The following is a 22,278-nucleotide window of genomic DNA, read 5'->3' as shown; positions in this document are numbered from 1 at the left end:
TGGAGGTGCTGAAGGAGCCTGGTGCTGGCTCTCACCACCGCCCTCTTGGATTGGTTGTTGAACTGGAGCTTCTTGGCGCGGTGGTGACGTGGGGGACTCAGTGATGATGATTGGTGAGTTGTGAGCACCTTCATCCCCACCTGGCGCGGCTTCGGCGTTTGAGGCAGTTGAAGGAGGACCCTCTCCAGCGGATATGAATGGCGTGGAGGCGCTCGGAGGGTTCTCCATGAAGTTGGGCTCAATAGCCTCAACCGCGGGAAATGAAGCCGCCAAAGGCACTGCTTGGACTGGCGGTGTTGGAGTTGGGGGAGGAGGCGATGTTGGAGTTGGAGCTGGCGGGGAAGGCGGTGTTGGTGTTGGAAGAGGAGGTGGAGCAGGTGGTGAAGAAGGTGCCACCCTTCTTCTTTTGGTGATGAGGCCATCCTCAGTTGCCTCGTCGTCCTCTTCTTCATCCTCATGGACCACCTGAGGAGCTTTCCTCTTTGGCTTCCTTAGGATAAGTTTCTTGCGTTGTTGGGCGGGCAAGGCTTCTGAAGGAGCTGGGCCTTTAGGGGGCGATCTGCCCTGGGCAGCGGCGATCTCCACCATCGAGTTGGGCACAGTCTGGGAGCCCGACGCCAACCCATGGGCTCGGGCGAGCGCCCTCAATTCGGCTAGCTTGCCTTTACCCAGCATGAGGTCTGCATAATGCAAAGGTATACAGGTCCGCTCAAAGACAAAGATAAACACATGAGTAAGTATGCAAATGAGACAAACAAGTGGTGCAGGAAATAAAGACCAAGTCTAGTACGCAACAGACAAGATGCCCAGTAACAGATAACAGAGGTGCAGCACAGGGCAATAACTTAGATGTTAAGGTAAGCACTAACCTATGCGAGCCTCGAGTTGGCCCTCAAAGAACTCAAAGGAGATGATCGTAGAAGTGAGAAAGGTAATGTTCACGGCTGCCACGCTCTTCCAGAAGAGGCACAGGTCCTTGTCCAAAGCGCCCATGTTGTCGGGGCTTCTTGGCTTTCTAAAGCTTCCCTTGGAGTCTTTATTTCCCTTTTACCCAGTACAAGGGAAAGCCGTCGAGCAGCGAAGCGTCTTGGTCATTCTGGCGCACTTGGACGAATTTGCCTTTCCAATCCTTGTAAGACTGCTGGAAGATAGAAAGGATCGACCTCCCAGCAATTCCATTCAGGCTCACCCAAAGGCGATCTCCAGGGTTCTTGGCCTCGAACAGGAAGAGGAACACGTCTACCGAGGCCGGTAGTCCCAAATGTGCGCATATAATTTGAAACGCCCGCACGAATGCCCAACTGTTGGGATGGAGCTGGGCGGTGGCGATGTCGAGCTCGGTTAGTAGTTCCCGTTCGAAACGGGTAAGGGGGAACCTAAGTTTCACCTTCTTGAAGAGGGTGGTGTACACAAAGCAGAACAACTCGTCGTTGTTCCCTTTGTCATCTGCACAGACTGGCACGTCGGGGGGCCAAGGTAGCACCGTCAGCTTGTCATCGTGCTCCTTGTGGAACGAAAGGTTGGGCTCGTCCCCTTTCTTCAATCGAAGCACCGCCAGGGCAGAGTTTACTGAAGAGGTCTCCTTCAGTAAAGTCAAGGTGGCCCATGGGTATAGCTTCTTGTAGTCTGGAGAGGCGATGGAGGCACCTCCGGCGATGGGTGGAGTTGCCTGAGCAAGGTTGGGGTGAGAGGTTGCAGGCCTCTCAGCCTGGGAAGAGGAAGCACCAGGTGCTCGCGATGGGTTAGGCACTTGAGATGGAGGGTTTCGCGACGAGGGAGGAGGATTCGCGGTGGTCTTTGTTCGAGCCATCGCAGGAACTGCAAAGGAAAAATGAAAAGAAAGGTGAGCGAAGGTTGCAAAGGTCAACTTGATGGTGAACGAAGGATGAAGAAAAATGAACGAACAAAAGTTCGTTATGATGGAAGAAATGGAAGACGAAGCCCTAAGTTGCGAGAAGGGAGAAGCAGAAGAAGCAACCCACAACGTATGCACCAGACAGTTAATGGATGATGCGAATCGGTTAAAATGCAGCAAACATCAACAGAAGAAGTAAAAGGGGTACCTTTCGATGATCAAGCAAACGTTGAAGGGAGTTGGGGATTGAGAAAGTTGAAGAACGTCGTGGGTTTGCAGAAGAAAACTCAGAGCGCTTGAAGAGGCAAAGAGATGATGGAACAGTAGAAATGAAATGGGTTTAAGGGTTTTTCAAACGATTTTTGGAAGCGTAAACGACAGCTAAAGATGACCGTTGATGAAGCCACGTGTCGAGCGATTGGGAAAGTGTTTGGTGGAGCGTCAGGAAAGCAGAAAGTACGAACGTTTGGAATTCTGCGCCAGCACCACGTAGATCGGTAGTGACGTGACTCCTTTAGTCTTTTCGCTGGACAAGTCTTCGCTTAAGACTGGGGGGCTTGTGTACCGCCCTGGTAGTCGGAAATGATGACGTGGCATCGAGCTATTATATAGGCGTGTTGAACGGGACACCTGGCTGACGGAAGGGAAGGAAGTCGGGGGGCTCGTGTAGTCGCCAGTTATTAAGTTGGCGTGTTCCGATCTCTAGTATACCTAAACCGGCGGTCACCGGGTTTGAGATGAAGTCGCCAGAGGTGAACCCAGGCGCCCAAGTGATTAGAGATCGCCGAAATAAAGACATCGCCGGAGATGAAGTCAGATAGTCATTTCCTAGCTAGCCAGAGGATGAGGTCGGGAGACAGCTTACCTGAACATACACGGTGAAGCAAGTAAAGTAAATCATGAAGGCGGCCGGCGAGACCACAGGGAAGGTGTGTACGAAGGCACCCGAACTCGCCACTCAGAAGAGATCACACACTAAGGCAGTTATGCACTGAGTTGTGTCATGCTTAAGTAACTTAGCCCAAAAGCCTGAAGAGTAAGAAGCGGCGCCCAAGTCAAGGATGCTCCAGATGGTGACACGTGTACAGCTGGATGCGAGCCACGTGTCCAGATGTGTAACTGTCAGAAGAGAGAAAGCGCACAGGTATATAAGAGATTCTAACGAACTTCTGAGGTACGCACGTTTAGATTGTTTCTTTACGCTTGCGAGTCTTGAGTACGCTGAGAGAGAATTTTGCACGGTTCCTTAGAGTTCTTGAGTTTTCTCTTAGTATTTGGTGGTTCAGTCGCTGACTTGGGCGTCGGAGCGTGATCGGCCGCAGCGGCGCCGTTCTGTCTTTTACAGGTTCTTGAGGTGAATCACGGTGAAGGACGGAGGCTAACACGGCGCAGAAGTCGATCCAGGTTTGACGAGGCAAGGTTATTGCGTCCCGGTCAACAGGCAGGATCAGCGGCTAACCCTAAAACTGCATTAAATAAGTAGTCGTTGTTTATACATTTTGTTCTAGTGATTACTCCACCTATGACAAAGAGCTTTATGCTCTTGTTAGGGCTTTGCAAAATTGGCAACACTATCTTTTTGTCCAAAAGAGTTTGTAATACATAGTGATCATGAATCTCTTAAATATTTGAAAGGCCAAAGCAAACTTAACAAGAGACATGCCAAGTGGGTAGATTTTATTGAGCAATTTCCTAATGTGATCAAACATAAGCAAGGCAAGTCTAATGTGGTGGCACACGAGGGTATTTAAGACAATCTCTTGTTAGGCCAGAGAGAATTTTTCATACATGATGACTTTCTCTTTAAAGGGAAAAGACTTTGTATGCCCCAAGGGTATTTAAGACAATCTCTTATTAGGGAGGCACATGAGGGTGATTTAATGGGACACTTTGGGGTAGCAAAAACCTTAGATACATTGCATGAGCATTTCTTTTGGTCCCATATGTGCAAATCCATACATAGCTTATGTGATAAGAGCATAGCATGTAGTAAGGCCAAGTCTAAAGTGCAACCTCATGGTTTATATACCCTTCTTTCCATCCCGGACATGCCTTGGGTAGACATCTCTATGGATTTCATTTTACGTCTTCCCAAGACATCTAAGGGTATGGATTCTATCTTTGTGGTGGTGGATCACTTTTCCAAAATGGCCCATTTTATTCCATGCCACAGAGTAGATGATGCTTGTCATATTGCAAATCTCATCTTTAAGGAAGTTGTTAGATTGCATGGGCTTCCTAAAAAGTATAGTATTTAACAGAGACTCTAAGTTCTTGAGTCACTTCTGAAAGACTTTATGGGGAAAACTTGGTACTAAACTTTTGTTTTCTACTACTTGTCATCCCCAAAATGATGGTCAGATAGAATTGGTCAATAGAACTTTGGCCCAAATCTTAAGATGCCTTATTTTTGGGAACCCAAGGGTGTGGGAAAATTTACTTCCTTATATTGAGTTTGCTTATAATCGAGTAGTTAACTCTACTACTTCTCACACCCCTTTTGCGGTTGTGTATGAGTTTAATCCCCTCACACTCCTTGACCTACTTCCTATTCTTGTACTTGTTGAGGTTTTGTGCAAAGATGGTTTTGGAAAAGCATCTTTTATTAAAAACTTGCACCACCACATCAAGCGCTAAATTGAAAGGAAGGTAGGAAAGTATGCACAACACGCCAATAAAGGGCGCAAGACATTGATCTTTGAAACTGGGGATTGGGTTTGACTTCACTTGAAGAAGAATCGCTTCCCTACTCAAAGGAAATCCGAACTCCTCCCACGTGGTGATGGGCTCTTCCAGATAATCCAAAGGATCAATGATAATGCTTACGAGTTAGATTTATCTGGCACGTATTTAGGGAGTCATTCTTTTAATGTTAGTGAGCTAACTCCTTTCTCTACAGGTGTTGCAAATTCATGGACAAATTTCCCCCCACTCGAAGAGTATGATGAAGACCTGCGAGATAGAGCATCCTCTGACCAATCCCAACCCTCAAGAAGGATGACAGGATCCAGGGCTAGGTCAAAACCCACCACTAGTCAGTTCTTCAGAGCCCATCATTTCTCAGAGGATCACCAGGAGAAGAGCCCAAGCTATGGGAGTTGAGCACTAGCTAGTCTCTTTGTTTTTAATTTTAGTAGAGTAGGGTCCATATAGCATAATAGGGGGTGTATTTATCAATTTAGCTTTTACCAAGTCTATTAGGGTTAGGAGGTAGCCCTATTTGCTAGAAGCTAGGACTAAGGGCAGCTTTTACCTAGGTCAACCCCTAGGTCGCCCTTCTCTTATGACTCTTCTACCCCTCCCCCATCTTGCCCACCAAGGCACCCATTCCTATAAATAGGGTGTCTTGCCTCATGTATTTTCAACTAGATTTTGAATATAGTAAAGAAACTATGCTTGAGTGATTAGTGAGTTTTGTCTCCTAAATGATTTGGGTCTTATCTTGAGTGTGTGAGCATTTCAAGTGGCGGCTCTTCCTTCACTTATCTTGGAGTTTCCCACTCTCCAAGTGGCGTGATCATCTTCACCATTTCACCATAAGCTTCCTTCATCTCATCTCTTTTTCCATCCTTCCTTGCACCATTTTATGTTACTTGTTATGTTCTTGTTTATGTCATTTCCTTGTGGTCATCTTCATTCTTTACTCCACTTGGTTAAGTTCGTGTCCAATGGGGATCTTCTTTGGGTTCTCACCTCACCAGTACAAAAAGGTAGATTAACGACGGTTAAAATCAACATTTAAAGACGGTTCCAGAACCGTCGTTATACAGGCGTCGTTAAAAGGTATGGATTTTTCACGACGGTTCTGGGAACCGTCGTTAAAACGCCGACTTATAACGACGGTGTCCACAACCGTCGTTAAAGGTGGATTGTGATTTTTTTTTTAAACTTCAAGGGACTTTTAAAGACGGTTCCCAGAGGAACCGTCGTTGTAAATATGCCTTTTTTAAAGACGGTTCCAAGTGGAACCGTCGTTATATGTATTGCTTAAAAAAAAAATTATTTTTTAAAAAATTTCAAACAACCTGCATAAAGTTTTCAATTCCAGAAAATAAAAACATTTCAAATCATAATTTAAATATAAAAATTACATACAACAAATTATAACATTATACAAAAAAGTTTGGTAATATACGAAAAAATTTGTCATTGTAATGATTTATCTATACTAGAGTGTTATACATGGTTACAAAATACTTTGACCATGTTGTTCTCACATACTCCAATGCTTCTAAATCTAGCGGGTGTTGGTCGTTGAACAACTGTGACATTTGAAATATTTTGAATTAGTGCATGAATAATAAATCTCAAATTTTAAAGTGTTTATTGTATTACCTTATCTCAACCTTTCTTAATTTCAGCTTGCAAAATAGTCAACATCCACTGCATAACATAATAACCGCACTCATAATTTTCAGGTTGCCTGTTGGACTGCATGTGAAAATAAATGTATTAAATGAATGAGTGAAACACATTAAATTAAGTGAACAAATATACTTTAAATACCTTAAGGTACATCCAAGTGAGTTTTTGTGCGTTTGAAGTTCTCCTCCCACACAACATATTATATCCAGAGTAAGCACTAAAATAATAAGATTTCATGTTAGAATACATAACATTATATAATATATAAGTAATAATAAATATTAAATGAAACTTTCATACCTATCTATAATGTTTTTAAAATAGGCAGGAGGTTTTTTATGCAAGGAGCAAAACCATGCAGCGGTATGATCTTGAACAGATATGATCAATAGTTGTCAATGACGCCTGTATAACAAATCAGTTAATTAGTTTCTCTTATTTCAATAATTTATTAAAACTTATTTAATAAATAAGAACTTACTCATGGATGTACAGAGCAAAATAAATGTGTTTTCCACCATTCTTTAAGGCAGTGGTGATGTATGTTTGTGTTTCCGACTTCTTGTTTCCAATTGATTGAGTGATTTGAGGGTCTAAAAACCCATATATATTGTGTTTCCCCTCATCAAAGCATAATCCAGAAAGATACCTAAATTTCAATAAGTTAGTACTAATATATTTAATAAATCAAAAGTATAAAGATTTTAAAATTTGAACTTACATCATCCATAATTGCATAACTGTTATGTTAATCTCTTGATTTCCGGATGCAAGGTCACACAAATCAAACATGTAAACGTACAACGGTAGATTACTATGCCTTTCAAAAACATTGGCATCCCATGGAACCTCTAAGACGGTTGTATCTAAAGCTGTAGCAACTTCCACCAATGCTGCCAGAGGATCATCAATGGAGACTATTTTCTTCTTTCCCAGAGGCAGATTTGTCTTAGGTTCCTGTTACTCATCAAAAGAAAAAAAATACTTAAATTAGTTAGAATGTAATATATCTGATATATAATTGTATTAGTATTAGTGCAAATATATACCATAGAGTCTATAGGTCTGACGAGATGTCTAGGCCAGGCAACGAAAGTATGTAATGCCTCTGCCACAATTGTCACCTCTGATGTCGGCACAGGAACTGCAAGATCACCATAAAGGACCTTCTCCACCGTGACCTTCATGAAATTAGAAGGAAGAGGCACATTGTGTAACATTGTGACCCCTTCATAACACTTACCTAAGGCAACGAATCGGGTCAAAGAATTACACTCAACATATAATTTGCATTGGCTAGTTGAGCCAAAGTCATCCCCTGATAGATCAACTACCGAACAAATCCCTTTAGTGCTGACTTTCTTAATAGGAGGCGGAGGTGGTTCATCTTCTACCATAGTAGGTGGTTGCTGTGAGTGTCTTAAACCCTCCCACCGCTTTTTGAACTCCATTTCCATTCGCGCACTAAACTCCTCCATGAAGTTTTCTTTAAGCTCTTGAGTTACCTCAGCCTTTAACTGCTCACGTAGTTGTAGTAAATACTCTTGGCTAGGTTCATTGGACAATTGTTCCTTGCTGTGTGATGGAGGTCCAAAGTATGACCGAATCCCAACCCCATATCCAGCTACACGAACACGTCCAGGGTGGTCAGGTCGTCCGAGAGCAACATTAAGAATATCATTGCGACCACATGGTTTAAAAGTCCCCTGTGTTGATTGCTCATTAAGAGATTCCTAAAACAAATGAAAAGAAATTGACAAACTTCAACACATTGAATTTAAAATAACACATTGAAAAGAAATTGTCAAACTTACAATGCGTTGAACTGTTTGTTCTGTAGACTTAGAACTCCATGTCCCTAATGTGTTTATACGGGCACCATTCCATATCTCATGTCGGAGTGGTGGGGATGGAGGTCTTAAAGAATCTACACTATTCATTTCCTCAATGGAAGTAGAACGTGCTTTAATCTTTTCTTCAAGCATCTTCTGCTCTAGCAACTTATAACCACCACGAGACAATAAGTGTGGGGTATCATTATGTGTCTGATTGGCTTTTGCTTTGTTCCGAACCTCCTATCATAACACTCAAAATTTAGTAATACGTTAATATAAACTATATTCAAATATAAAAGTGATACTAACCTGCCATTTTTCAGTTTGTCGAATATTGACAAACTGCTGCCAAGTTTCTTCATCAATGGATGCATATTTTGCACAAGGATTTTCTTCTTTCCTTTTCCCATATATATAATCTGTTGTCAATTTTGATTTGAACTGACGAAACGTGACACCCACATCTGAAAGAACCTTCGCTTTCAAGGTTTCCACATTCGGGATGTTGTAATGCGTCTACATTGTTTGAAAGAATTAGTTCATAAACGAAAACAAAGTATAAAAGAACTTTAGATTGAGCAAAGTAAAAACAGTTACATACCAGAATATCTTGCCAAATCATGTTTTTCTCGTGGTCAGTCACGTGATCCCAGGACTGAGTTAAGATAGAGATCCTTTCACGAGATAGTACTCCGAGATAACTCCTATATTTCTTTGCATGTTGCCCAGTGGGCACACCAGTGTGGATATCAATAGACAAAGGTATTTTGTCATCTTTAGTTATCTTCTTAAACATATTCTTCAATCTTGTAGGTCCTCTACCGGTTTTTGAATGGGAAACTTTATCATCTGCCATGTTCCTGTTATCAAAAAAATATAATAAGCATCAAGAATATGAAATATATTGTAAAACTAAACATGAATCACATGTACATACAAATATGTATTCCTTCATCATGATCATTTCGAGTTGCATGTACAACATCAGCAACATCCTCGTACTCTTTATTGATGGTCGTTCTTGTAAGTGATTCAATCTCACAAATGTCATTGTTTGTATCTTCTGGGTCATTATGTTGTTTTTTCCCATGTAGCACAACAGACCAGTGGTCAGACGTAGGATCTTGGATATAGAAAACTTGGGAAGCTTGATGTGCCATTATAAATGGTTCGTCATGATAACCTATCTTTCGAAAGTCAACCAAAGTCATTCCTGATTCATCAACTTTGACACCAGTCTTATTGTCAACCCACTTGCATTTGAAAACAGGTACAGTAAACTTTGTATAATTAACTTCCCAAATCTCTACTATGACACCATAATAAGGCATTGATCCCACAACAGGATTTTGATCCTTTGCAGTTGAAAACTGCATAGACTCTGCCTCCAAGGTGACTCCGCTATTTTGCATTGTACTCCTATCATCTCGAGACTTTGTGTAAAACAAACAACCATTTACTTCATAGCCAGAACAACATAAAACATCAAATTTGAGACCATTTGCAAGCCATGTTAATGTTTCAGATGCTGATGGATCATTCATTATTTGTTGCTTAAACCATGACATGAAAGTTTTGTTATGCTCAATTAACACCCATTTTTTCTGATTGTCTTGGATTTTTATATTTCACAATGTCTTTGTGTGTATCTAAGTATGGTAACACCTCATCAGTGTTATTCAAGATATACAAGTGTGCTTGCAGAACCTCTTCTCTAGATTTGCTTATGACATGTACACCTCTTGAAGATTTACTTATGAATCTACGAGAGTGCCAACCTTTTTCAGGAACTCCTATACATTTGGCTTTTGACATGTACTCGGAACAAAACTCAATAGATTCTTCTGAAATGTATCTTTCAATAATGGAAGCTTCTGGACATTGATTCTTCACATATCCTTTCAAAATCTTCATGTATCGTTCAACTGGATACATCCTTCGCATATAAACTGGCCCACACAATCTGATTTCTCTTACAAGATGAACAACCAAGTGTACCATAATATCAAAAAAAGATGGAGGAAAAAACATCTCGAGTTGACACAAGATAACAATTATTTCTTCTTCAAGTTCATCCAACTTCTGAGAGTCAATCTCTTTACTACATATGGAATTGAAAAATGAACATAGTCGAGTGATTGTATGCCTAACATTTTTGGGCAAGATTCCACGAATAGCCACTGGTAATAATTGTTGCATTAGAACGTGACAATCATGTGACTTTAAGCCAATTAGTTTCAAATCATTCATAGATACAAGACTCTTCACATTTGAAGAGTAGCCTTGTGGTACCTTAACACCTTTAAGACATTCACAAAAACTTGTTTTCTCTTTCTTTGACAAAGTGTAACACGCTGCAGGCAAGTATGTACGTTTACCAACTTCTCTCGGTGCCAATTCCTCTCGTATATTCATTTCAATCAAATCCAGACGTGCATTCACACCATCCTTTGTTTTGCCTTTAATGTTCAGAAGTGTTCCTATTAGACTGTCACACACATTCTTCTCTACGTGCATTACATCTAGACAGTGTCTAACATCCAACTTACACCAATACGGAAGATTAAAAAAGATTGATCTCTTCTTCCATATTTCACTCACCGTTTGCTTCTTCTTCATTTTTCCAAAAGTCACATTAACATTTTTTTTTTCATAAATTTCAACACCACTTAATGGAGTGGGACAAATGTCATGTTCTTGGTATCCGTTAAAAGCTTTTTTCAATCGACGATACAGATGATATTTCTTTAGAAATCTACGATGCCCAAGATACACGGTTTTTCTTCCATGTTTCAACTGCTCATAAGATGTCTTGTCTTGACATATTGGACATGCTCTATGGCCTTTCACACTATAACCTGACAAGTTCCCATATGCAGGGAAGTCATTGATAGTACAAAACAACATCGCATGCAATCGGAAAGATTCATTTTTAAACGCGCCAAACACATCAACCCCTTCATTCGACAATAATTTCAAATCTTCAATCAATGGATTAAGATAAACATCTATGTCATTTCCAGGTTGTTTTGGACCAGAGATCATCATAGATAACATCATGTATTTGCGCTTCATACACAACGCAGGAGGTAAGTTGTAAATCACTAACAAAACGGGCCATGAACTATGATTACTACTTAAATTTCCAAAGGGATTCATTCCATCAGTTGCCAATCCAAGTCTTAAGTTTCTTGATTCTTTTCCAAATTCAGGAAATTCTTTATCAATATTCTTTTCCAAATCAGCAAGATGACGAAGTAATCCATCACATTTTCTATTATCTGCATGCCACCTAAGGTTTTTAGCGTCATCTGCATTTGCAAACAAACGCTTAAGCCTTGGAATTATCGGAAGATACCAAACAACCTTAGCAGGAGGACCTTCCTTTGTCAATTCATCAATTTCATCATTCTGACCAACCTTAACCTTATAGCGTGACAAACCACACCTGGGAAATCTTGTTAAATCTTCATACTCATTTTTGTATAAAATACAATCGTTAGGACATGAATGTATTTTTCTATACTCCATACCCATTCGACAAAGTATTTTTTTCGCCTCATAATTTCGATTGGGCAAGGTATTTCCTTCTGGAAGCATGTCCTTAAGCAATTGAAGCAATTCTGTAAAACTTTTGTCGGTCCATCCATTCATTGCCTTCAAATTCATTAACCTTAACACTGCTGATAATCGTGTGAAGTTAGTTGAACCAGGATACAAAGGAGTCTCTGCATTATTAGACATATTTTCAAAAACTACATTAGCAAATGATTCAGCTCCCACGTCACGAATCATGTCTTCTAATCTATCATCCATTGAGAAATGAACTTCCTCTGAAGCTCTGCGCACACTTGGCAAGTCTAACAATTCACCATGCCACGTCCATGTCGTATAACTTTTCAAAAATCCATCACACAAAAGATGTTCTCTAATTTTGGAAACACTCAATATCCTTCCATTCAAACAATTGACACAAGGACACCTTATTCTTACTCCATTATGATTACTAATGGCATTATGTTGCGCAAACTGTAAGAATTCTTCAACCCCTTTTTCATAAGCATCACTTATCCTTGGTGTATTAATCCAACTCCGATCCATAAAATTGGTAAACTAAGAAAATCTATATCAAAATTTGCGAAAGTCAAACACCTCAAACTCAAAATCAATGTATTCAATATAATCAAATGTACTATCTAATTCATTATAAAACTAAATCAAAATTGCCGAAGGTCGGACACCTCCGGACTCAGAATCAGTACGTTCAATATGTAAAAACAATATCTAAATATTAAAAACTAAATCAAAATTGCCGAAGGTTGGACACCTTCGGACTCAGAATCAATATGTTCAATAGGTAAAACAATATCTAATATAAATCAAAATTGCCGAAGGTCGGACACCTCCGGACTCAGAATCAGTACGTTCAATAGATAAAAACAATATCTAATATAAAATAAAATTTAATATATTAATAAAAAATTACTAACCTGGAAATGGAGCAAAATAAATGTAGCAGAAAAGTTCCCGCCTTTACGTGGGAATGTTGGCGTGGAGGTTTACATGCAAGGGACTAAGCGGAAAGGCGGAGGCCACAGAGCAAAGCACGGCGACGGTGAGAGAAACGACCTTGCACGCACTAACGGGGCGAGGCGCGGCGATGAAGAGGCGCGGCGGTGGCGAGTCGCAGCGGTTAGGAGTCGCGGTGGTTGCGAAGCGCGGTGGTGGCAGGCGCGACGTCCGATAGTGACCAGGCACGACGTACGGCGGTCAAGAGGCGCGGAGTTCTGGGATGGCGAGGCGCGGCGGTCGAGAGGCGCAGCGGTGCGGGGGAGACGACGCGTGCGGAGGGAACGACGGAGGTGACCCACGACGGCGTATGGCTTCGCAGTGATGGGCTCAGGGGCGGCGGGCTACGACAAGGCTGTGAGGAGTGTGGAAGAAAGCAAAAGAGCGAAGAAGAGTGTTGGACAAGAAGTGTGAATGAAAGTGTACGTTGGGCGGCAATTGAAAAAAAAGGGATGTGCTTTTAAAGACGGTTCCTGATGGAACCGTCATTATATGTCCCCTTGATACACTTTTAAAGACGGTTCCAGATGGAACCGTCGTTATAATGCACTTTTAAAGACGGTTCCAGATGGAACCGTCGTTATATCTTGCTTTTATTTACAAAATTGCCACCGTGCTTTTTATAACGATGGTTATTTTTAAACCGTCTTTGTTTAGAGTCGTTAATGAAGCTTTTTGTACTAGTGCCTTGTATTGATAAAAATAAAAAATCATAAACAAGAGCAACCGATTCAAATGTACAGTCCTAAAATCAACTCACATCACATCTACTCTTGTTGCACATAGAAAGAAACTTGATAGTCGTGTTGTACTTATGTGTTTCTTGGTTTTAAATCGCAACAAAAGGTTTTGTTTTCTTAAACCTAAAGAGTCATAAAATTGAGATTTCTAGACATGTCACTTTTTATGAAAATTATTTTCCATATCATTTGAAAAATGAAAAATATCCCAATAGCCTTTCTTTCCCTAATCAACAATTATGCTCAGACTTATGATGATATAAATATGCACATTGACAATGTCTCTCACAACAATAATAATGATGTTTGTTGTACCGATCAGGTCATCGGGTGTGATGACGTGGACAAGAGAAAGGTGGGTGGTCAAGAAGTCAACATAGTCGCCGTTTATGGAAGTGACGTTCTGCGGTGTACATAGTCGGTTGTCGCCGCTTTGTGTGTCACCGACGTGTTAGATAATGGAAGATCAGGTGGCAAGAGAGACATCGCCCAAGGGAGGCATCGCCCAAGGGAGCCATCGCCCAAGAGAGACATCGCCCAAGAGAGGCATCGCCCAAGAGAGGCATCGCCCAAAAGAGACATCGCCCAAGAGAGGCATTGCCAAGCAAAGACATCGCCCAAGAGGAACAGTCGCCAAAAGAAGGCGTCGCCAAGATAAGGGGCCGCCAAGAGAAAACATAGCCAAGCGGAGATATCGATGGTGTTAGCCCCGGATGCCCATGGGTAGGAAAGACCGTGGAGGGGGCAACACCGTGAGGAAGCCTTGGACCTTGATAGCTCAGAACAGTAACAAAGAAAGGTGGCTTCAAGGCCATAAGTTCTAGTACCAGTAGGGGGTAAACCTGACTCGTGAAGTATCCACGCCACTGCTGGGAGACCCTGGGACAGATACGACCCATGAGAGGACCATGATCAGGGGAGAACCACATGCATAATACGAGAGAAAGGTATATACACCCCCAGGGTGAGTGACTAGCGATTGGGGCGCATGAGTTGGCACCCAGAAAGTCACCCCACGCGCTAGAAGCACTTCGAAGGAAGGAGGGCCCACACAATGGATTAACCCTAAGTTGGGTTGCGGCGCTGTGGGACCCTCTGCGCAGAATAACAATGAAGTCAGAAGGGCACGTGACGATCCGCACGTGCTCATTAAAGGTTTTAGTGAAAGTTTGCCAAGGTACGCGCTAATTCAGTTAAGATTTGAACGTTCCAAGGAATATTTTTATACGCTTTCAATGCGCTTTAGCGCGCTTTAAACATGAGAGATGTATAAAAAGGGACCTTGGGGCGTTTGAAAGGGGAGAAGAGTTTTGACCTAATTCTCATAGTTACACAGAGCACAAACCCTAGTTGTTTTCGCTGCGCACCCACTGTGAGCACAAGGCAATTAGGGCAACACAGTTTTAGTCACTCAGTTATTTCAGACCACCTTCAAAGCATTCGTTTACGGTGTTCCGATACGGAGGTGCGTCACCTTTGATGTTTCTCGCTAGCTGACTTGATCGTCGGAGTGCAAACGGCCGCGAGGGCGCCCCTTTGTTCACTTCTTTTCAGGTATCAAAGACGGAGCATAACGAAGGTGCCCTAGCTCGCAAGGACAAGCCACGCACAAAGACGATCCTGGTCAACCGGCGGGAACATTTGTATTGATAATAATAAAGTATATACCAATCTTCTTAGATGATCCAATCACAACATAAAAATGCCATCATATTTGTTAGACTTCTAGACCAACAACAATCAGGTAAGTGCTAAGTATCCCATTCAATCCTTCTTAAATTTTAATTCTTTGTCTTTTGGTTTTAGACATATCATAATGTTTATTTTTTCACATGCTGAACCTCAAAATTATGAGGAAGCAATTAAAAACCCTTTTTGGGTTCAAGCCATTAAGGACAAATTAGTTGCTCTTACAGCTAATCAAACCTAGATTATCATAGATCTTCCTCTTGAAAAATTTGCTAAAATCAAATATCATTCTGATGGTTCCATAAAATATCATATCAAATCCTGGATATGGATGAAACATAGGTTACGCTCTCTCAACTATTCCTTCTCGGATTGGCATTTGAACCTAGTACAATGCTTAAAAAGTTATTTGTAAAGGGGAGGGGTAGTGACTAGGAGTTGTTGGCTGTTGTAGAAGTCTTTGAAGGAGAGAAGGCTGGGGAACAAAGCTGATATCATGGTGAGAAGCAAGACTATGAGGCAGTTTTTAAGGAGGCTCTTGGATTTGTATCTAGTCGCTATTAATCACTTTATAGCACTGTTTTCTGATTGAAGATGTAGGAAAAATGTTGGGAATGCATGTTTGATTGTGAAGCTGTGGTAATTGCGTCTCTTTGCCGTGGTTCACACTATTCATACCTATAATTTCAAAAGTGTAGATCTTCCTATCCACAAATCACTGCCAAATGTTATCAACTACCTTACAACTAAAAAGAAAGAAAGGTGATTAACCTTTTCTTTTTCACATGTAGAACAAAAGAACCCATATGTAAACATTCTGAACTTGCTTAGAGTGGGATGCATCAGACTCTTGCAGTAGTGCAAGACAAGAGTGATGCCTAAGAGTCCCAATAGCAAGCTATTGCAATGGACCCTCTCCCTCAAAATATTAATTTAATATCGTGTGAATCAGTGATTCACATATCAGATATTAAACTGATAAGAACAGATACTACACTTGATCTTAGCCAAAAGGCCGAGAAAGGTATGCTTTAAACCGTGTAAGTGTTGAGATTTTATTTCATAAGTTTTAGTGGCTTGTCAGAGTCCTGACTAATGTGGGACCTGGAGATGATCGGGTTTCTTTTCAGTTCATATTTAAGATTTTATATCTCTGCTAATGATGGATAATGGTAATGGGTTACATCTATGTTTGAGTGGTGGTTCATGATTTATTCCCTGTGCACATCTGATAAATATATGCAAAGAACATTTATGAGTTCAGGTTTAACATAGAAGCAGTTGTGCGTGTTTGGAGAAAGAGTTTGGGGCATTGCAGGATCTTGGTGCAGTTTTCTTTTGCATATATTGATAGACACAAAATCTAGGGTGGCAAGGGGGTCACTCTCCTTAACAACCATATCAGAAACTATACTTTGAAAGTAAGGCTGGTATTAGTGGCAGATATGATTGACTCCATGATACTTGTTGCATAGATCATGACTTGGGGTCTGAATTTTTAAAAGAATCTCTTTACATTTCACAGTAGAAATAAGCCAACCAAATAGTTCTGCCAAAAAAACAATAAAAACTAACTACCATCAAGACATATATAAATTTTCTTTAATCATCTATTTTACCATCATTGATGATATATTTAATCAGGAAGAAGCTTAATTTGTATCCTAAAATCTTTGGACAGAAAAGGATAATAGTTATGTATCAATGATTAGCATCATGACAAGCTATACAGTTCAACAATCAAGTTAGTAATGATAACCAACTGCTTTACTGATGTACACAGTACAAAATCACATTTTCCGGATAATTATACCATGAAATTAATAACTTGTGAACCACAAGACTAATCAATATGAATCCTTAATTTTAAACAATATTATGAAAATAGCTTGCGTTTGGTGTTCAAGGTATATATACATATGCATGCAGAATTATGTAACTGAGAAAGACATTTTGAATTAGCTCTAAACCCTAAAATCATACATAACTTATGAAAACAGAAGATTATATATGTGCAATAAAAGGATTATATGTATGCAAGTTCATTGAATAATTAGAATTGTATACATGCAAGTCCAGTCAATATTATTTCTTTATATGCTTTGGATTTTACCCTATATCAGCAGGGTTTAGGGTAATCTGAATACGAAAAATTCTACATTTGTTGTTTACCCATAACCATGTGTTGATCTGTACCAATGCAAAAATCTCTTCTAAATACTTTATTATTTTATGATTCCAAATACCCTAAACCATCTGCATTCTCCTCCAAATCAAACATTTTCTAACCTAATCAGCTATTCATACTTATAATTTCAAAAAGTGTACATCAACCCTTAAGGACATTTTGTAGTATAAATTGTAAAACGAAAGAATCCATATGTAAACATTCTAAACTTGTTTGTAGTGGGATGCATCAGACTCTTGCAGTAGTGCAAGACCAGAGTGATGCCTAAGAGTCCCAATAACAAGCTATTAATGGACACTTTCCCTAAAAAGTAAATTTAATATCGTGTGAATAAATATCCACATATTAAACTGATAAGAACAGATACTACACTTGATCTTAGCCAAAAGGCCGAGAAAGGTATGATTTGTTTGAGGTGAGTGTATTTTGGTTTTGTACTATGAACTTCATTTTCTTGACAGAGTCCTGACAAATGTGGAACTTTTTCAGTTGAATAAGGATAAAAATAATTTTATATACTTCCATACAGTTTTAAGTTTCATTTTGAATGTCTTGGTAGGAGACAGCTTTGGTCCAACAAATCCGACACAGAAATATGACAAACTTGAACCTTTTAGTTTAATATTTTCTTATAAACAAAGAAAAGAAGTCATGCTAGTTATTTGTTTAATATAAAAGGGAAAGAAAGGAAAATGACCACAATCCTGTTTTCTCATAGTTCACATGTTTACGTGAGAATGACTGTAGAAAGATATTGAGCCTCATGCATAAGAACAGGCACACCTCACATGATGGAAGAGTTGCAATCAAAAGAACAGTCACACCTCACAGGATGAAGACTTGCAATCAAAAGAACAGACACACCTCATAGGATGGAAGACTTGAAATCAAACGAAGAGCCTCATGTTACTAGTGATGAAGAGTTTGTTAATATAGTTAGAAGTAGTTAGTCATGGTAATTCGTGTACTTGGCATCAGGCAAACTCTTCTGAAAAAAAAGTGTTAATTTTTCTTTGCTAACGGTACCTAAATAGTGTAAAATAAATATAAAAAATTATCTTTTATTTCATCATATTTAAATATTGATACACATTTAATGAATAGACATATCAGATATATTAAGACACGATCATACATATATTGAACCACTCTTAATATACAAAACAAAATTAGGGTAAATAAAATATTTCATTGTTAATGCAAAAGCAGTGTATTGTGATCCTGACTGATAGTACTAAAAGGAATAAAGTAAGGTCTGCAATATGTTTTAGGAAATTGAAGATCAGAACAAAGATGAAATACTAAAAACTACAAACACCTTATAAAAATAAAAGTGATAGTCCAAGCAGACAGGGCTGACCAGGCCATTAGGGACTGAGGTTGCTGCAGCCTGTGATCCCTCCACTGTTGGGAGTGGGAGGTGGTCGCTGCTCTGTGAAACCAGCCTCACGCTGTGCCCTCCAACTAAGAGTCAAGAGACCTTTGCCTTCACTAAAGTCCCCAGACTCAACTCTCAACTTGGAGTGGGCAGGCCAACATATTGCATACACAGCCCAACCCAGCAAGCCTCAGTGATGTTCCAGCACAGTAATGCTCCCACTTGGGTCACAAGCTGGAGTAACTCAGCTCAGCAATCTGGCTTCTTGTTAGTGAAGTTATAAAGAATTTGTTGTTTCATTTTGTTTGGGATGTGGGATGTAATTATCATAAAGTTTGTAGTATAGCCACTCACTTTATTTTGGGTGTTGTTTTTATATATACACAATATTATGTTAGATTGTCTAGTATATTCTTATATAGTCACTCTTTTGCCAAAGCATCTAGTATTTGTGTAGATGATCTTCGACCGTCTAGTCTATTTTTTTGTTTAGAATATCTAAACATCAAGTCGTTTATTCTTACTAGATCGTTTAGTTGATAAACAGTCTAGACTTCTTGTTTTATACCAGATCGTCAAACATGTTAGCATATTGTTTAGACCATCTTGATGGTTAGTTAATCATCCTATGTTAATTTGTTTTCTTTTGGGTTTTGCTTATGTTTTCGCTGTATGTATACACCCTTGCCTGCCTTTGCCTTTACAAGAATAATACATGTGCTCTGTTTTTTGTTTTCTTTCCATTTTCCCTTCGTTCTCCTTTTTTTTCTCTCTAAGTTTTCTTCGTGGCATGGAGAATTCCATGAACCTGTAAAATCATCTCTTGAGAGACCATCTTGCATACCATGTTATTAGATTCAAACATTTAATTTAGTCTTATTAGAAAAATGGAAGAGGAGGTTGAAAAAAAAAGAAAAGCAGATTGTGGAAAGATGTTTTGGAATCAAAGTAAAATTGTTGGTGGAGACAGAAAAATGAATGAGCTGGGATAAAACTCCAGTCACCACTGCTATTAGCCTCAGAGAAGTGCTCCTCCGTGCATGGTGGCTCTCTCAGAGAGGAAGCTCATGTACCAAACACTTGAATGCTTCTTTTCTAGGAATAAAAAAGGGAAGGAAGAGAGCATAACTAATATTGGTTTTCTGCCAACAGTTCCATGCCCTTCTCTGACAGTGAATGACTACAAGTAATTTGTATCCACTATGATAGTTTAATTTTATTATAAATGTCTTTTTGTAAAGAATTAACACCAAGAGGGTAGCTCTAATCGTGCAAGTTGAAATCAGAAATGTTCAAGGCAATATATAAAACAACATATAATTCAGGTTACCTGAAATACTCACACAGAATGGTTTTTTCAAACTATTTGGATCTAGCTAGATACCCTCTCCCTACCATTTGAAGTAAGAACAAAGTTGGATTTTATTACACGCATTGATTATTGAGTTTAATATAAGTAATTGCAGCCACAGCCACAGGGGTGTTCCATCATCATAATGTCCCCACTTGTAACTCACCTCGGCAATCTGATATCCTTGACAGAGAAATTATAGGTACATAAGTGAAAAAAAGCCTGTGAGAATAGTAATAAATACATTGAAAACATATTTAAATGAGTATATTAACAATAAATAATAAATTAAATTAAATAAATCACTTAAGTGATGCAACCCATTTACATATATTAATCAATTTACAGGTAATTATTAATACAAGATCACACTGTTGCCACAGTGGAAGAGTAGTTTGTGGCAAAAGAAGTGAATTGCATATCTAACCCATTAGCTGGGGTATATGAGCATGGAATTCTTTGCACTATTCAAACCTATAATTTCAAAAGTGTACATTAGCCCTGGATTTGATTGACATTTTCTTCACATATTGTAAACTATATATAGGACAAAAGAACCAATATATAAACAATATAAACTTGTTTGGAGTGGGATGCACAAGCTCTCAGTAGTGCAACACAAGAGCAATGCCTAAGAGTCCCAATAGCAAGCTATTGTAATGGACACTTTCCCTAAAAAATAAATTTAATATCGTGTGAAACAATGATCCACATATCATATATTAAACTGATAAGAACAGATACTACATGATCTTGATCTTAGCCAAAAGGTCGAGAAAGGTATGTGTACGGACCAGGTAGTCGGGAGTGATGACCTGGCAGCAAGAGATAAAATAGGCGTGTTGAGCGGAACACCTGGCTGGCAGAAGGGAAGCACATCGGGGAGTTCATGTAGTCGCCAATCGTTAAGTTGGCGTGCTCCGATCACTAGCATATCTAAACCGGCGGTCACCAGGCTTGTGTTGTAGTCGCCGTATGCGAGCTTAGGCGACCAAGTGATCAGAGATCGCCGAGAGGAGGACATCGCCGAAAGATCAGGAAAGCTTGTTCAAGGCTTTCAAAGGGCACGAGTGCGAAGGATGAAGTTATCAGATGATCATTCCCTAGCTAGCCAGAGGTTGAGGTCAGGGAACAGCTTACCAGGACATGCACGGTGAAGCAAGTGAAGCAGATCATGATGGCGGCCGGCGAGACCACAGGGAAGGTGTGCATGGTGACACCCGTACTCGCCACACAGAAGAGATCGCGCTCCAAGGCAGCTATACACCGAGTTACTCCTTGCATGGGTAACTTAGTCGAATAGCCTGAAGAGTAAGAAGTGACGCTCAAGCAGAGGACGCTCCAGATGGTGACACGTGTACAGCTGGATGCGAGCCACGTATTCAGATGTGTAACCGTCAGGAGAGAGAAAGTGCACAGGTATATAAGAGATTCTAACGAACTTCTGAGGTACGCGCGTTTACGTTTAGAACACTTCTTTACGCTTGGAGAATATTTGAGTGACTGAGAGAGTTTTTGCACGGTTCCTTGAGTTCTTAGTTTTCTCTCTTAGAGTTTTGGTGGTTCTGTCACTGACTTGAGCGTCGGAGCGCGATCGGCCGCAGCGGCGCCACTCTGTCTTTTGCAGGTTCTTGAGGTGAATCGAGGTGTGAAGGACGGAAGCTAGCGTGGTGCAAAGCCGATCCATAGGGAGATACCTTTGACGAGGCAAGGCTCTTGCGTTCTGGTCAACAGGCAGGATCAGTATGATTTGTTTGAAGTGAGTATTTTGGTTTTGTACTATGCGCTTCATCTTCTTGACAGAGTCCTGACAAATGTGGAACTTTTTCAGTTGAATAAGGATAAAAATAATTTTATATACTTCCATACAGTTGTAAGTTTCATTTTGAATGTCTTGGTAGGAGACAGCTTTGGTCCAACAAATCCGACACAGAAATATGACAAACTTGAACCTGTTAGTTTAATATTTTCTCATAAACAAAGAAAAAGCCATGCTAGTTATTAGTAACAATGTGTTTAATATAAAAGGGAAAGAAAGGAAAATGACCACAATCCTGGTTTCTCATAGTTCACATGTTTATGTGAGGATGAACTGTAGAAAGATATTGAGCCTCATGCATAAGAACGGGCACACCTCATAGGATGGAAGAGTTGCAATCAAAAGAACAGACACACCTCTAGGATGGAAGACTTGCAATCAAACGAAGAGCCTCATGTCGTAGTAGTGAAGAGTTTGTTAACATAGCTAGAAATAGTTAGTCATGGTAATTCATGTACTTGGCATCAGGCAAAACATCCTCCAACAATT

General features: G+C 40.1%; 2 non-coding genes and 1 pseudogene across 2 annotated transcripts; all 3 read right to left on the bottom strand.

Moving 5' to 3' along the window:
- Nucleotides 1-15,885: 15,885 nt before the first annotated feature.
- On the bottom strand, nt 15,886-16,081 carry LOC137811642 (U2 spliceosomal RNA). The gene has a single exon (XR_011081108.1). It is a non-coding gene; the product is annotated as a U2 spliceosomal RNA (small nuclear RNA).
- A 1,378-nt stretch (nt 16,082-17,459) lies between these two features.
- On the bottom strand, nt 17,460-17,644 carry LOC137811999 (U2 spliceosomal RNA; annotated as a pseudogene).
- Nucleotides 17,645-20,558: 2,914 nt separating this feature from the next.
- On the bottom strand, nt 20,559-20,754 carry LOC137812002 (U2 spliceosomal RNA). Its single transcript, XR_011081217.1, has one exon. It is a non-coding gene; the product is annotated as a U2 spliceosomal RNA (small nuclear RNA).
- Between the last annotated feature and the right edge of the window lie 1,524 nt (nt 20,755-22,278).

Source organism: Phaseolus vulgaris, chromosome 11 (assembly GCF_000499845.2).
Source record: "Phaseolus vulgaris cultivar G19833 chromosome 11, P. vulgaris v2.0, whole genome shotgun sequence".
NCBI lineage: Eukaryota > Viridiplantae > Streptophyta > Magnoliopsida > Fabales > Fabaceae > Phaseolus > Phaseolus vulgaris.
This window is presented reverse-complemented; position numbering and strand designations above follow the sequence as displayed.